Source organism: Tachypleus tridentatus, chromosome 2 (genome assembly GCF_004210375.1).
Source record: "Tachypleus tridentatus isolate NWPU-2018 chromosome 2, ASM421037v1, whole genome shotgun sequence".
NCBI lineage: Eukaryota > Metazoa > Arthropoda > Merostomata > Xiphosura > Limulidae > Tachypleus > Tachypleus tridentatus.
The window spans coordinates 148,967,005-148,985,662 of NC_134826.1; positions in this window are offsets into that span (position 1 = coordinate 148,967,005).

Sequence of the window (18,658 nt, forward strand, 5' to 3'; positions counted from 1 at the left end):
GAAGGTAAGGAACCACTCAGATTGATAGAACTGCCAGAAGTGTGAGACAGTAGGAAGGTAAGGAACCACTCAGATTGATAGAACTGCCAGAAGTGTGAGACAGTAGGAAGGTAAGGAACCACTCAGATTGATAGAACTGCCAGAAGTGTGAGACAGAAGGAAGGTGAGAAACCACTCAGATTGATAGAACTGCCAGAAGTGTGAGACAGAAGGAAGGGGTGAGAAACCACTCAGATTGATAGAACTGCCAGAAGTGTGAGACAGTAGGAAGGTGAGGAACCACTCAGATTGATAGAACTGCCAGAAGTGTGAGACAGAAGGAAGGTGAGAAACCACTCAGATTGATAGAACTGCCAGAAGTGTGAGACAGTAGGAAGGTGAGGAACCACTCAGATTGATAGAACTGCCAGAAGTGTGAGACAGAAGGAAGGTGAGGAACCACTCAGATTGATAGAACTGCCAGAAGTGTGAGACAGAAGAAAGGTGAGGAACCACTCAGATTGATAGAACTGCCAGAAGTGTGAGACAGTAGGAAAGTGAGGAACCACTCAGATTGATATAACTGCCAGAAGCGTGAGACAGAAGGAAGGTGAGGAACCACTCAGATTGATAGAACTGCCAGAAGTGTGAGACAGAAGGAAGGTGAGGAACCACTCAGATTGATAGAACTGCCAGAAGTGTGAGACAGAAGGAAGGTGAGGAACCACTCAGATTGATAGAACGCAGGTGTCTAATGATTTCACTGTAAGAAAGTTTTGTAACCATTACAGTGACATACTTGTAGAATGTCTGTCAAGGAAACTCCCGTGACGTCAGAAAATATTCCAGTCATAGTGAAGAATACCAGGGAGCACTTCCGGTGAGTCTGGTGAAAAGAGAACACGTTAACTCGCTGTCAACGAAAGTGTCACTTTTCAAATTGCTGCGAACGTTTAGTGATGTGAGTTCAACCATTTTCGTTCACTTCCACTAATTATCGTATGTTATCTTCCAATTCGTCCTTTTGGAATTATACAAACTGGGTTATAACCGTAAAGCTAGTTAAACGACTAATATACGGGCATGGAGACAACAGATCGGAAATATTTAACTTTCCTTATCATCTGGTTTTCTGTTTGATTATTTATTCATTGTCTAATGCTTCTTGTGGAATGATATATTTTCTGTCACAGCCTTCTTTGTAAATATATGAGTGTAACATATAATTATTTTATGTCTAACACGTATTAGCAGATTTATTAAATTTCTCGAAAATAACAACAGAATATTAAACCATAATACACTTAACCTTTGACCTAAGCGATAAAGTGAGCAGTTATTTTAATATCCGCTTCTCTTCCCTTCACACTTTACTTGAAATTATCACTTTTACCAACAAATCTATAAGAGTACCGTCTGTTGTATGTTCATTAAACTACTTATCTATATAAATATAATAGTACTGTCTGTTGTACGTCCATGTAACAACTTATCTATATAAATATAATAGTACTCTCTGTTGTATGTTCATGTAACTACTTATCTATATAAATATAATAGTACTGTCTGTTGTATGTTCATGTAACTACTTATCTAGATAAATATAATAGTACTGTCAGTTTATGTTCATGTAACTACTTATCTATATAAATATAATAGTACTGTCAGTTTATGTTCATGTAACTACTTATCTATATAAATATAATAGTACTGTCTGTTGTATGTTCATGTAACTACTTATCTATATAAATATAATAGTAGTGTATGTTGTATATTCATGTAACTACTTATCTATATAAATATAATAGTACTGTCTGTTGTATGTTCATGTAACTGCTTATCTATATAAATATAATAGTACTGTTTGTTGTATGTTCATGTAACTACTTATCTATATAAATATAATAGTACTGTCTGTTGTATATTCACGTAACTACTTATCTATATAAATATAATAGTACTGTATGTTGTATGTTCATGTAACTATTTCGTATGGTATGGAAAGATCTTTGGTTTGTTAGGTTCTTTCTAGTCCATATACTAATTTTGAGTTTTGCATTTTGCGGTTTTTATGGAGTTTTTTTGCGTTTCTTACCACTTCGCTCCTTTATATGGATCTTCACTAAATATGATATAACAGCTCATTGTATCCATAGAGAGACACTAAAAGTATTTTCGGTATTGTACTTTGTGCTTTATGAGGGCGTTTTGTTTTTCACCGCTACATCTCCCCTGTTCGATGGATCTTCAAATTTAGCGTCAAGGTTTGATGAGACTATAAGGAGATACATACAAATCTGTGGTTTCATATGTTGTATTTTGCAACTTTTATGGACGTTTCTGTACAATTGCATATAATTGAAGCAACTTTTTATGTTATAAGATAACCTTTCATTAATCATGAGTTTACATAACTTCCATCCAGGGGGCGGGTACACCTTGATCATGATAAATAGTCTGTACTATCTTTCTTTCTTTTTTGCACTCGAAATATTGTTGAGAGTATTTTGAAAAGGAATACACGTTCGAACTGAATGTTGAAAGGTAGAATACACAGTCTGGATGCTACGGTTGTACTTGTATGTCCCCTGACATTAAAGGGTAGTTAACTGTAAAAGATGCTACACGGGCGAGAGGTTAAGGCACCCAACTCCTCATCTGAGGGTCGCGGGTTCGAATCCCCGCTCAGTCCTACTATGTGTTGATGAAAGTAAAGTGGTCGAAAGTTAGATGTTGATAGTGATGACTAGCTGCCTTCCCTTTAGTTTTACATCTGGTAATGAGATATTTAATGGTTGACACTAGTGTTATTTACACAATGAGGGGTTCAGCCAATACACGCTCTCGTGCTACACGAGCTCGGAATTAAACGTGAACAAACTTACTAATATAATTAGCTGACAGCTTTTGTAAAATATACTCAGAAGATATGATATATGAATTCACAATAGTTAAGAAGGTATTGGAAAAAAACTAGTAATAACCTCACACCGCTAACTTCTGGGCTACTCTTTTACCAACGAATAGTGGGATTGACCGTTACTTATAAGGCCCCACGGCTAAAAAGGGCGAGCATTTTTGGTGTGACGGGGGTTTGAACACACGACACTCAGATTATAAGTCAAGCGTCCTAACCACCTGGCCATGCCGGTCCATTTTTTTCTTTATGTGACTGACTAGAGGGAAGACACTTAACAGCAACCTCCATCACTATGTGACTGACTAGAGGGAAGACACTTAACAACAACCTCCATCACTATGTGACTGACTAGAGGGAAGACACTTAACACCAACCTCCATCACTATGTGACTGACTAGAGGGAAGACACTTAACACCAACCTCCATCACTATGTGACTGACTAGAGGGAAGACACTTAACAACAAACTCCATCACTATGTGACTGACTAGAGGGAAGACACTTAACAACAACCTCCATCACTATGTGACTGACTAGAGGGAAGACACTTAACACCAACCTCCATCACTATGTGACTGACTAGAGGGAAGACACTTAACACCAACCTCCATCACTATGTGACTGACTAGAGGGAAGACACTTAACAACAACCTCCATCACTATGTGACTGACTAGAGGGAAGACACTTAACAACAAACTCCATCACTATGTGACTGACTAGAGGGAAGACACTTAACAACAAACTCCATCACTATGTGACTGACTAGAGGGAAGACACTTAACAGCAACCTCCATCACCAAATCTTGGGCAACTCTTTACCAAAGAGCAGTAGGCTTTATCGTCACATCATCATAACGTCTCCGTGGCTAAAAGAGCGAGCGTGTGATGACAGTCCTGCGACTCTCATATTGCGAATAGAGCGCCCTAACCATCAGTCCGTGCCGGCTCGAGGAATACCGCTAAAGAACGAATACATTGAAGAGTAAACTTTGCTTGGAATTTTATTTATTCGAACGTCAAAGAGAAGTCGGAGGGAAATTGTATTGTGTAACAAAACTTCACAATGAATTGTGAGACAAGAAATGAAACTCTAGAAATCTATTTTATACATTAGACCAGTTCTTGTGTTGTATTCATAGGAACAAAACAGTTCGATTCTGAAATGCATCAAGACAAAACAAAGACGTCGTCGTTTTTGTGAATTAGTAAAAACCGGTTGAAATTTGAAATAAAGACCAAGATTTAAAGATCACTGGTGGCACGACGGTATGTCTGCGGACTTACTAGAAACACTAGAAACCGGGTTTCAATACCCGTGGTAAGCAGACCACAGATAGCTCATTGTGTATCTTTGTGCTCATATAACCAAACGATGGTTTTAAATTCTCGTTACCTTCCCGTTAACTCACGTGATTTCCTTTTATTATCATATCCTACCGGTTAGTTACTGAAGGAGAAAATGAAACAAAAGGGAGAAATTATATAAAATGATAAAACCGACAATGAAATATACACTAGCATACATACATATATTTTAATTGTTTGTTTGTTTTTTGGAATTTCGCACAAAGCAACTCGAGGGCTATCTGTGCTAGCCGTCCCTAATTTAGCAGTGTAAGACTAGAGGGAAGGCAGCTAGTTATCACCACCCACCGCCAACTCTTGGGCTTCTCTTTTACCAACGAATAGTGGGATTGACCGTCACATTATACGCCCCCACGGCTGGGAGGGCGAGCATGTTTAGCGCGACTCGGGCGCGAACCCGCGACCCTCGGATTACGAGTCGCACGCCTTACGCGCTTGGCCATGCCAGGCCCATATATTTTAATACAATTTAAAAATACAACGAATTTAAATAGAAAACAAATTTTCTGTTTCACAAAACAGTGTATTATATTTGTAACTTAATTTAATGGAAATTGTTATTTTTGTTTTGTTTGTTTTTGAATTTCGCACAAAGCTACTCGAAGGCTATCTGTGCTAGCCGTCCCTAATTTAGCAGTCATCACCACCCACCGCCAACTCTTGGGCTACTCTGTTACCAACGAATAGTGAAATTGACCGTCACATTATAACGCCCCCACGGCTGGGCGAGCATGTTTGGCGCGACATGGATGCAAACCCGCGACCCTCAGATTACGAATCGCACGACTGAACGCGCTTGGCCATACCGGGCCTGAAATTTCTTATAAGAAACACATGTTATTATTTGATAATGAAATTGACAACTTCTTATAAGGGACTGTTGTCATATTTTTTTCCATGGGGTTCGAAGTGTTAATTCAGATAGATCTCTTGGTATTCTGACGCTAGAAGCACAGTTTGTCGATAAAGTGATAACTCTGAATTTTAGGTTAAGAAGAAAATATTACGATTTTATACGAACCACCAGTTTATTTTATACGAACCACCAGTTTATTTTATACGAACCACCACTTTATTTTATACGAACCACCACTTTATTTTATACGAACCAACACTTTATTTTATACGAACCACCAGTTTATTTTATACGAACCACCAGTTTATTTTATACGAACCAACACTTTATTTTATACGAACCACCAGTTTATTTTATACGAACCACCAGTTTATTTTATACGAACCACCACTTTATTTTATACGAACCACCACTTTATTTTATACGAGCCACCACTTTATTTTATACGAACCACCAGTTTATTTTATACGAATCACCACTTTATTTTATACGAACAACCACTTTATTTTATACGAACCACCAGTTTATTTTATACGAACCACCACTTTATTTTATACGAACCACCACTTATTAAAATTATGTTTTCGTTTTATTACATTTCACACCACCTTAAATGATAAACAAAAATGGATGACAGCTAGTCAACATCACCCACCGCCAACTCTTGGGGTACTTTTTACCAACGAAGAGTGGAATTAACCACCACACGGCTGAAAATGCGAGCATGTTCGGTAATGGGATCTGAACACGACTCCCTCAAGTTGCGAGCCAAGTTTTCCCGTACCATCAGTCTACGCCCGATTGGTAGTAGCTAATGAATGAACACTGTAACAGGACTACACACGTGTTTGAAATAGAGCAAAACATTTTTGTTGGTATTTCAAAATATAGGAGAAGTGGACAGTTTTGAAGTAGCTTAGGTGAAACATGCTTGCGTTTAGTCTTCACTTTCTTTCGAGGTCACGTGATGAGTACGAAAACACCTTTCAGTGCCAGAGAACAATATGCTTGGTGCCAATATTGTAGCGTTCCGTTGAAGAACACAATTGTTGCGGTGAGTGCTTTACGATACGGGAAACGGTACTGTGGATTATCGTGGGAGCCACTTGAGTCTAAAGTGCAGAGACTTCCTTTAGTCTTTCACAAATAACAACGGGCCTGTCTCTCCTACAGCACCCTTCTCTGCCACTAGAACTGGAGTTCAGGCGTGATGCTGCTCACGTGAGAATTACTCTGGTTTGTATGTTAAAATCTTCTGAACCTATTTCAACTCACTAGTTCACCACACAACCTATTAAACATTCAGATAAATTATGTATGTTGACATCACCGGTAACGTTGCCTCAGCTATAAAATTAGTATAAAAATATTAATCAATTTTCTTTTATGCCATTTCCTATTGAGATTTTGTTTGTTTGTTTAGAATTAAGCACAAAGCTACACAATGGGCTATCTGTGCTCTGCCCACCACGGGTATCAAAACCCTGTTTTTAGTGTGTAAGTCCGCAGACATACCACTGTGCCACTGGGGGGCTCCTATTGAGAAGTAAAATGTTAAACTTCTGAGTTTTATTTGTTAGTTTTTGGTTTTGTTTACGTTTGGTTGTTTTTAAGCACAAAGCTCTACTATGTGCTATCTGTGTTCTGCCCAACACGTGCAACAAAACCCAAAATTTAGCGTCGTAAGCCTGCAGACTTACCGCTGAGCCACTGGGATTCGGGAGGAGGGGTCTTACGCTTTCTCAGTCTCTTTCACGATTCAGTACCTTTCGTGAAAAAAATCATAACACGTTTTTTCGAACCGAGCCCACAAGTGTAAATCTTTCATGAAAAAGAAAAGATTTAAAAAACAGTAAAATAAACTGACTTTCACCTTAGAAGACATATTTAAAAAAAATACAGGACGTAGAAAAATTTGATATACACGTGGTACTGTATCGTTGGTACAGCTGATGTTAAAACAGTTGATATGTACCTGGTACTGTACGGTTGTTACAGTTGGAGTTAAAATGTTTGATTTATACCCGATTCTGTATGGTTAATACAGTATGTGTTAAGATGACTGACATACATACAGTTGGTGTAGTTCCTATTAAAACAGTTCATATACACGGTTGACACAATTGGTGGAAAACTTCTGATATAAACCTGGTACCATATGCTTGGTACAATTGGTATTAAAACGATTGGTGCTAAAGAAAATATGACGAAAATGTTTTAAAACCAACTTAATTATTATTGGTTTCAAAATAACATAAATTAAACTGTGTTGTAACTAAAGGAACTGAAGTCACTTTTACTCCAGTTACACAGTTATATGTATATATTAATAACTCTCTCTTCATTCGTGTTTGTTTCCTGCTGCTACAGCGGTAAGTCTACAGACTTACAATGCTAAAATCAGCGGTTCGATTCCCCGCGGTGGACTCAGCAGATATCTCGATGTCGCTTTGCACTAACAAAACACACACACACACACACTCATTTATTGTTCAATAAGAAGATTATATTAAAATGTCATATATATATATATATATTTGTGTATGTGTTTTTGTATACATATATTTCTATTAAAGGCCCGACATGGCCAAGCGTGTTAAGGCGTGCGACTCGTAATCTGAAGGTTGCGGGTTCGCATCCCCGTTGCGCCAAACATGCTCGCCCTTTCAGCTGTGGGGGCGTTATAATGTGACGGTCAATCCCACTATTTGTTGGTAAAAGAGTAGCCCAAGATTTGGCTGTGAGTGGTGATGACTAGCTGCCTTCCCTCTAGTCTTACACTGCTATATTAGGGACAGATAGCCCTCGAGTAGTTTTGTGCGAAATTCAAAAACAAACAAAAGAAACTTCATATTTGAGTTCACTATGTAACACAAATATTGTTCCTGGATAGTATGTGTTATTTCTTAATTGCTTATGTTGTAAAAGTACAGAAAATGGCCATTATTCCCTTCAAACATATATATCAAGTTTTACATGTATTTATACTAAAGCTATACACAAATAGAAGTGAGTAGTTTTTCGAGATTTGCGACTGTAATGTAAATCACTTTCACGTATCAGTCCCCAAATATAGTCTCCCATCATGTTTTCGTTATACGCTCCTTGGTAGCGGCGTTCAAAGTCCAGCATATCTTGGTGGAAGCGCACGCCATGCTCCTATGAGTATGCTCCCATGTTCTCCTTGAATCTATCAAGATGAGCGTCAAGGATATGGACTATCAGGGACATCCTGCAGTCCAAACAAGCATTATTTAAGACAGAAAGTTTGTGTTAGTATACAAGACAGAAAGTCTCACAAGCTGTGTCAATATATGAGACAGAAAGTCTAACAACTAACAATCTGTGTCAATATATGAGACAGAAAGTCTAACAACTAACAATCTGTGTCAGTATACGAGACAGAAAGTTTGACAATCTGTATTAGTATACAAGACAGAAAGTCTAACAATCTGTGTCAGTATATAAAACAGAAAATCTAACAATCTGTGTCGGTATACAAGACAAAAAACTCTAACAATCTGTGTCGGTATACAAGACAAAAAATCTAACAATCTGTGTCAATATATAAGACAGAAAGTTTAACATTCTGTGTCACTATAGAAGACAGTTTCACAACCTGTGTTAGTATAGAGACAGAGAGTCTGAAAATCTGTATCAGTATACAAAAAAGAAAGTCAGACACGTTTACGCGAGAAAAATCCTGAAACGTTTGCGACAGAATAATTACGACAAAAAAAAATAGTTTATCAGAACACACAATAGAAAAGTTTACAAGCCCATGTCGCAATAAAAAGTGGAAAATTCCTATACAAGAAAGCACGAGCGAAGTTTTGAAATGTTTCATCAGAATACACTATTGTATTCAGACACAGTTATGTCAGAATGAACAATAGAAAGTAGGCAACGTTTGCTTCAAAATACTATAAAGTTGCATGTATAATATATTTATACCAAAATACTTGTTGGAATATGAGGCTTGCTAGTTCCATACTACACGATAAATGTGAAATGTTTGTGCCAAAAAAGATGTTAGTTGTTGAAAGTTTGTGTGAAAACACACGGTAACTGTCAAATGTTTATGTCAGAATAAACAAGGTATGTTTTTCTCACATTATCCTGTATAGTAGGAATGTTTATTGTACATTAACAAGTGAAACAAGTTCTTGTTTATTACTAAATCACTCACGTACAGATCACACTGTTTTAGTATATTAATGAATTAATTTTCTATAAAGGAGTTACAGGACGGCAAGGTGACTTTGCCATATTTTTTCAAACAACCATACGCAGGCCAAAATGTTTTAGAGTGTAACTAAGTTATCCATGTACAAATGTACAAGTCATGTTTTGTTCTGCTAGGTTTAGTATGTTATAGAACAAGTCATATAGAAACCAGATTATTATGGTATATTTTGAAACTGGTTATGTGTAAATCTGCTAATTATATGTCATGGACCCAATCAATCATATAGAAACCATGTAGTTGTGGTATGAGTTAGAATCAATCTTGTACAATCAGCTGGTTATATTACGTTTTGGAAAAAGCTGTTGTAACTTGTTATGGAACCAGTCATTTAGAGATCAGGTAGATATAACGTTTTTTGGATGAATTAATTAATTCAAGCAAATGTTTTAAGACCAATCAGTATGACCAGTCATTTCTAGTATGCTATTGAACCAGTCATATTTTAACCAACCTAACTTTGTATATTATTCAACAGTTAATGTAGAGAACAGCTGGTTGTAATGTCTTACTAAATCGTACATAGATTATATAGTGTATACATTTATAGTCATTAGCTCTGAAGACAAAGTTAGAGTTATTCATATTGGTCCTCTGCATTACGGACTAGCTTGGACATCATAAATAAATGTTATAAAGCAGTTTTGTACCGTCTAAGCTGTTCCATCATATTTTCAATATTTCTGAGTTTATGTGCTTAGTGTTCGTAATGTTTATAGCATGTTATTGGACAAGTCAATTTCAGTTACGTTTGTTTCTCTTTAGCGGTATGTTAAACCTTCCAATATATGTGTTTATTTATTTTGTATTATTTAATCAAACATTGCAGTTCACTATTATTAAAAATAAATCGTAAGATACTAGCTTGGTTATGAAATCTTTCACTTACAAGAGTCGATTAATCTTGAATATTCTATTTTAACAGATATCTTCTTTGTGAAGTAGTGATTTTGTATATATGAAAACTGGTTGATATAACTTCCAGTTAGGATGTTCGGTATTTCAACTTGCCTTCTCTTTAATTAATTACCCACTGGCTACATTTACAAGTAACTGCTTACGATAGACACTTCTCACAAAGTTTCTACCAACTGTTAACTCAAGCTGTGTGTAAGGTAACTTTGTTGAAAACTTACAATACTCTATCTACTCAACCAAACTCGGGTTTGACTATCACGTAATGTAACACAGTACGAGATTCGCAGAAAGTAATATAAAGTTCTAATGTCCTCACAAAACACACCAAGTTTTGTTACAATTCTGTAAACAATTGATCGTTACTAGTAAGTTTAGTTATTTCCATAGCTGTTACACATCTAGACAGATACCGAAAATCATCTCGTTTTACAGAACACACAAATACAGTTATTTACCAATGAAATTACTACATTTTACAGAACACACAAATACAGTTATTTACCAATGAAATTACTACATTTTACAGAACACACAAATACAGTTATTTACCAATGAAATTACTACATTTTACAGAACACACAAATACAGTTATATACCAATGAAATTACTACATTTTACAGAACACACAAACACAGTTATTTACCAATGAAATTACTACATTTTACAGAACACACAAATACAGTTATATACCAATGAAATTACTACATTTTCGAGTGGGAAGAAACCATATAGTTGTTATCCCTCACTTTACCTACTCGTTTTAACACCGACGCTGAAGTCCATATATGAAATCATACTAAAAACTACTGAACAAAACTGAGCGAATCTCTCATTTTCTACGTAGATAAATGACGCTTTCTAGTAGTGGTTAGTGGTATTAATTAATGATATTTTTTGTTTTAAATGTTTCGTGTGTGTCCTTTGCTCTAATGGACCACATAAGCGATAGTGATGGACTCACAAGGACGTTGATTTATAAATCATTTCGAAACATGTATTCAAAAAGCCATTGGATGTCTACATGGACTCCATGGATAATTATAAAGTTGAGATATCCTCTTTGGCCCATATAAGTGTAACAGTCGTTGTTAATGTGTTAAGCTGAGATTTTTTCTTAAGAAGTTGATCTTATTAACGAGAGAACAGTGTAAGTTATCTCTCTATATCACAAACTGATTAAGAAGTTGATCTTATTAACGAGAGAACAGTGTAAGTTATCTCTCTATATCACAAACTGATTAAGAAGTTGATCTTATTAACGAGAGAACAGTGTAAGTTATCTCTCTTTATCACAAACTGATTAAGAAGTTGATCTTATTAACGAGAGAACAGTGTAAGTTATCTCTCTATATCACAAACTGATTAAGAAGTTGATCTTATTGACGAGAGAACAGTGTAAGTTATCTCTCTATATCACAAACTGATTAAGAAGTTGATCTTATTAACGAGAGAACAGTGTAAGTTATCTCTTTATCACAAACTGATTAAGAAGTTGATCTTATTAACGAGAGAACAGTGTAAGTTATCTCTCTATATCACAAACTGATTAAGAAGTTGATCTTATTAACGAGAGAACAGTGTAAGTTATCTCTCTATATCACAAACTGCTTAAGAAGTTGATCTTATTAACGAGAGAACAGTGTAAGTTATCTCTCTATATCACAAACTGCTTAAGAAGTTGATCTTATTAACGAGAGAACAGTGTATGTTATCTCTCTATATCACAAACTGATTTTCTTCCCCTGGTGTATTTTATCAGAAATTGATTTTTTCCCCTGGTGTATTTTATCAGAAATTGATTTTTTTCCCCTGGTGTATTTTATCAGAAACTGATTTTTTCCCCTGGTGTATTTTATTAGGTGATACTTCAGTTCGTAAGTCTACAGGGAGAAAGGAATACTGTACAGCTTGTAGACAGCCAATCGTAGATCGGTACATAATGCGAGTGATGGACCACTCTTGGCACGAAGGTTGTCTCCTGTGTTCTGTGTGTCACCATCATCTGACCAAGACCTGCTATTCCCGGGATAGAAAGCTATATTGTAAAGCAGATTATGACAAGTGAGAGTTCAAGAATTTTGTTGTGTTTTTAAGTTTCAAATATGTTGTTTGTGTGTATGCATTATTCTGTCAGGCACGTGCGGTAAAGTTTATTTAACATCTCACTTAACTTCCATTCTAGATAGCGACCTTAACATGTTATTGATATGAAAAATAAGAATGTTTCTAATGTCACATTCGGACTGACATATGAACACGATACAAATCATTTGTGGAGAATATAACGAAAGGTGACACACAATAAAAGTAAAATATAATTATAACAAAATCCTTGAACAATGCGCCACCATATTAGTAATATAATTATCATTGTATTTTAAAACTGTTTCCTATATAAACTGATAAAATGTATAAACTGTAATATGTTCAATCAGGTTCAATATAAACGCTAAGTACGGTCAGAAATGATACACTATGTACGGTCAGAACTGGTACACTAAGTACGGTCAGAACTGGTACAGTTAGAACTGGTACACTAAGTAGGTCAGAAATGATACACTAAATACGGTCAGAACTGGTACACTATGTGCAGTTAGAACTGGTACACTAAGTAGGTCAGAAATGATACACTAAGTACGGTCAGAACTGGTACACTAAGAACGGTCAGAACTGGTACACTATGTACTCTTTACACTCGAGTCTAATTCGTTACAGTTTTTCTTGCTGTACTCAAGTATGGCTGCTTCTCTTTTATACTTTGTTGTTTGTAGGAGAAAACACTTTTACTCAATTACAAGGAAATTATTATAAAACGAGTTAACAGGAGGCGCTGTACATAGAAAAACTATAAATAAACAACATAGAAAAACTATAAATATACAACATAGAAAAACTATAAATATACAACATAGAAAAACTATAAATAAACAACATAGAAAAACTATAAATAAACAAATAGAAAAACTATAAATAAACAATATAGAAAAACTATAAATAAACAAATAGAAAAACTATAAATAAACAACATAGAAAAACTATAAATAAACAAATAGAAAATCTATAAATAAACAACATAGAAAAACTATAAATAAACAAATAGAAAAACTATAAATAAACAAATAGAAAAACTATAAATAAACAAATAGAAAAATTATAAAAAACAACATAGAAAAACTATAAATAAACAATATAGAAATACTATAAATAAACATCATAGAAAAACTATAAATAAACAAATAGAAAAAACTATAAATAAACAACATAGAAAAACTATAAATAAACAACATAGAAAAACTATAAATAAACAAATAGAAAAAACTATAAATAAACAACATAGAAAAACTATAAATAAACAACATAGAAAAACTATAAATAAACAAATAGAAAAACTATAAATAAACAAATAGAAAAAACTATAAATAAACAACATAGAAAAAACTATAAATAAACAAATAGAAAAAACTATAAATAAACAACATAGAAAAACTATAAAAAATAGAAAAAACTATAAATAAACAACATAGAAAAACTATAAATAAACAACATAGAAAAACTATAAATAAACAAATAGAAAAACTATAAATAAACAAATAGAAAAACTATAAATAAACAACATAGAAAAACTATAAATAAACAAATAGAAAAACTATAAATAAACAACATAGAAAAAACTATAAATAAACAAATAGAAAAAACTATAAATAAACAACATAGAAAAACTATAAATAAACAACATAGAAAAACTATAAGTAAAACAAATAGAAAAAACTATAAATAAACAACATAGAAAACTATAAATAAACAACATAGAAAAACTATAAATAAACAAATAGAAAAAACTATAAATAAACAACATAGAAAAACTATAAATAAACAACATAGAAAAACTATAAATAAACAAATAGAAAAACTATAAATAAACAAATAGAAAAAACTATAAATAAACAACATAGAAAAACTATAAATAAACAAATAGAAAAACTATAAATAAACAACATAGAAAAACTATAAATAAACAAATAGAAAAAACTATAAATAAACAACATAGAAAAACTATAAATAAACAACATAGAAAAACTATAAATAAACAAATAGAAAAACTATAAATAAACAAATAGAAAAAACTATAAATAAACAACATAGAAAAAACTATAAATAAACAAATAGAAAAACTATAAATAAACAACATAGAAAAACTATAAATAAACAAATAGAAAAAACTATAAATAAACAACATAGAAAAACTATAAATAAACAACATAGAAAAACTATAAGTAAACAAATAGAAAAAACTATAAATAAACAACATAGAAAAACTATAAATAAACAACATAGAAAAACTATAAATAAACAAATAGAAAAAACTATAAATAAACAACATAGAAAAACTATAAATAAACAACATAGAAAAACTATAAATAAACAAATAGAAAAACTATAAAAAAATAGAAGAAAATATAAATAAACAACATAGAAAAAACTATAAATAAACAACATAGAAAAACTATAAATAAACAACATAGAAAAACTATAAATAAACAAATAGAAAAACTATAAATAAACAAATAATAAACTATAAATAAACAAATAGAAAAACTATAAATAAACAAATAGAAAAACTATAAATAAACAAATAGAAAAACTATAAATAAACAAATAATAAACTATAAATAAACAAATAGAAAAACTATAAATAAACAAATAGAAAAACTATAAATAAACAACATAGAAAATCTATAAATAAACAACATAGAAAAACTATAAATAAACAAATAGAAAAACTATAAATAAACAACATAGAAAAACTATAAATGAACAACATAGAAAAATTATAAATAAACAAATAGAAAAACTATAAATAAACAACATAGAAAATCTATAAATAAACAAATAGAAAAACTATAAATAAACAAATAGAAAAAACTATAAATAAACAACATAGAAAAACTATAAATAAACAAATAGAAAAACTATAAATAAACAACATAGAAAACTATAAATAAACAAATAGAAAAACTATAAATAAACAACATAGAAAAACTATAAATAAACAACATAGAAAAACTATAAATAAACAAATAGAAAAACTATAAATAAACAAATAGAAAAAACTATAAATAAACAACATAGAAAAACTATAAATAAACAAATAGAAAAACTATAAATAAACAACATAGAAAAACTATAAATAAACAAATAGAAAAAACTATAAATAAACAACATAGAAAACTATAAATAAACAACATAGAAAACTATAAATAAACAAATAGAAAAACTATAAATAAACAACATAGAAAAACTATAAATAAACAACATAGAAAAACTATAAATAAACAAATAGAAAAACTATAAAAAAATAGAAGAAAATATAAATAAACAACATAGAAAAAACTATAAATAAACAACATAGAAAAACTATAAATAAACAACATAGAAAAACTATAAATAAACAAATAGAAAAACTATAAAAAATAGAAGAAAATATAAATAAACAACATAGAAAAACTATAAATAAACAACATAGAAAAACTATAAATAAACAACATAGAAAAACTATAAATAAACAAATAGAAAAACTATAAATAAACAAATAATAAACTATAAATAAACAAATAGAAAAACTATAAATAAACAAATAGAAAAACTATAAATAAACAACATAGAAAATCTATAAATAAACAACATAGAAAAACTATAAATGAACAACATAGAAAAATTATAAATAAACAAATAGAAAAACTATAAATAAACAACATAGAAAATCTATAAATAAACAACATAGAAAAACTATAAATAAACAAATAGAAAAACTATAAATAAACAACATAGAAAAACTATAAATAAACAACATAGAAAAACTATAAATAAACAACATAGAAAACTATAAATAAACAAATAGAAAAACTATAAATAAACAAATAGAAAAACTATAAATAAACAACATAGAAAAACTATAAATAAACAACATAGAAAAACTATAGATAAACAACATAGAAAAACTATAAATAAACAAAATACCAACAACTACAATTATGTAAGATTTAATATTCTTACCAGAAATATTGTATAATTATTAATAGTAACAATTATCCGATTCGTCTCGTTCGTTTCGTTTCTACAGAAGAGAATTATCTCATTAGTAACCTTGCTCTGTGGCGCTGCGGTAAACAATTCCCTGCTTTGAGCACAGTGCAAATAGCCCATTGTACAGTTTACACTTAAATGAAATGAACAAATGTTATCGTGAACCAGCATAGTAGTGGTGGTTGAAATTTATATGATGAAAATATAAATAAAACACACGAACCATTATCAGAGTGTGACGATAATACAAGAACTCACTATGTAAGTTCGTGAGATACATTATCCTCTTTACTCTCAGTATCTCAATCGATTGAACTTTTACTTGAAGTTAAAGCTTTTTAAATGACTTCAAAACCACAAGTTTAAGGATACCTGAGGACTATACAAACCTGAAAGTTGGGGTTTTGTGAACAATCATGACTGTTACGTGGCAACCAACGGAGGTTGTCAGTGACAAGTGTTAGCTTTTTCCTCTCACAAAATTAAACCAAAATAGAACATAACCCCATCTATGCTAAAGTTAATGTGCTAAAAGATTGTAGCGACCGACTTTTATTTACTTTGGATACAGTATTAAGATATTTAAACAACAAATATAATAAACAGTGGTTTTAGTATTTCTGTGTTATTATGCCACACGAAGGCCCATCTACATAGTATCTTCCCTAACCCTGAACTGATAGAGTAAATGGAAGTCAGCTATTCAACACCATTCGTTCTCAACACTTATCTGACTGAATAGTGTAATTTGATCAACATTATTGTAGAACATCAGCGGTCTTAAAGAGCTGATCGCGTTTGCGACAACAGAACATGAGGCACGAATCCTCCATTCGCAATCCGGGCACACTGATCGCTGAGCAACGTGCGTAAAGGATGGTTGAAATCACAGGTTACTAACAGCCATGAGGATAAGTAATATGTAAGAAGTACGATCCACACAGACTTCATAAAAACCGGATGAAAAGAGGAGTTAGAAGGTAGTACTGAAAACAGGTGTGAATATTTACCCCACGTCTAAAACTATCTCATTGCGGGGTGGTAGTTGTCCCTAATCAAGCAGAACGGCAATATGTGGAAATGAGTGGGGGAGACTGACAAATAAAACTAGTATTCCGAAGTTAGCGTGTTACAAAAGTCTGTATGAATAAACTTAAAAATATCTGTTAGAAGGGCTTTCAGTCTCCATTCCCTATAGCCCTGTTACGTTGACGACTTCACTGAACTGTTATGGGTCTACACGAAATATAACAGCGTTCAGGTTGGGTATTTAAACTAGGGTTAACTTCTAATGATACGTATAACGTTTGATTAGACTAACATGAAAAATAACGTTAATTTACCTTATCATATGTGAAACGAAAGAGTTACTTTTAATGTCATGTATATTATTTCATAAGAATGAGATTCGTAACATATTTAGTTTAATTCATCATATGAAGAAAGAGAGAGAGAAAATAATAACATATGGGAAGTATTTTTACAAAATAAATGAATTAAAAGCGACATCTCAGTAAACAATTATTCCGTTTATAGGTGAAGTTTTAAGATATAATTTTAATTTTCTTTTTCATATCTCGCCTAAGGCGAATAAGGTTTACCAGCTGTAACGCTACTGTTTTTCTCTTAAGACAAACTCAGTCAAGACTCGGGGGTGTGTATGTGTGTGTGAGGATATGTACTGTAGAAACCATGGTCGTAATATCTAAAGTGTTAGAGAAATGTACAAGTATCTCTGTCGCAGTTCTTTAACTGTAGAGTTTCATCAAATACCGATGGTTTAAAACATTAAATAGAGAAAACATTTAGTACTATTGCTTCGAAACAACGATATTTATATAAAACACTAGGCTTCTACTAAAACCAGAACAAAAGGTACTCCAAATACATATAATAGCCTATTTTTCTTTTAGTACGTTTGAGGCCTTATGTAACAAACAAATAATGCATGACTACATGAAGTTCAGGTCTGTAACAGTTATTGTTGTCAAGCATAAAACGTTCTCTCGTCTTTTTATGATGAACACTTTTAATGTATATATGTTTTTCACTTTGCAGCCAATGTTTGATATGGCATCTTGTTTTTGATATGTTTTCTGGCTCGTATCATTACCGTCTATCCTCAGGACGTAACGGTTATATTCTGAAGGTATAATAGTGACAGAACTCTTAATATGTACTCCAATAATTCCCTCACTTGAGAACGTAAGATGCGTTACAAATTAAAAGTTTTTGAAGAGCTGAAGTACTTCTACAAGTGAACCCTTCTGACAAGCGATAAGCGTTGGGT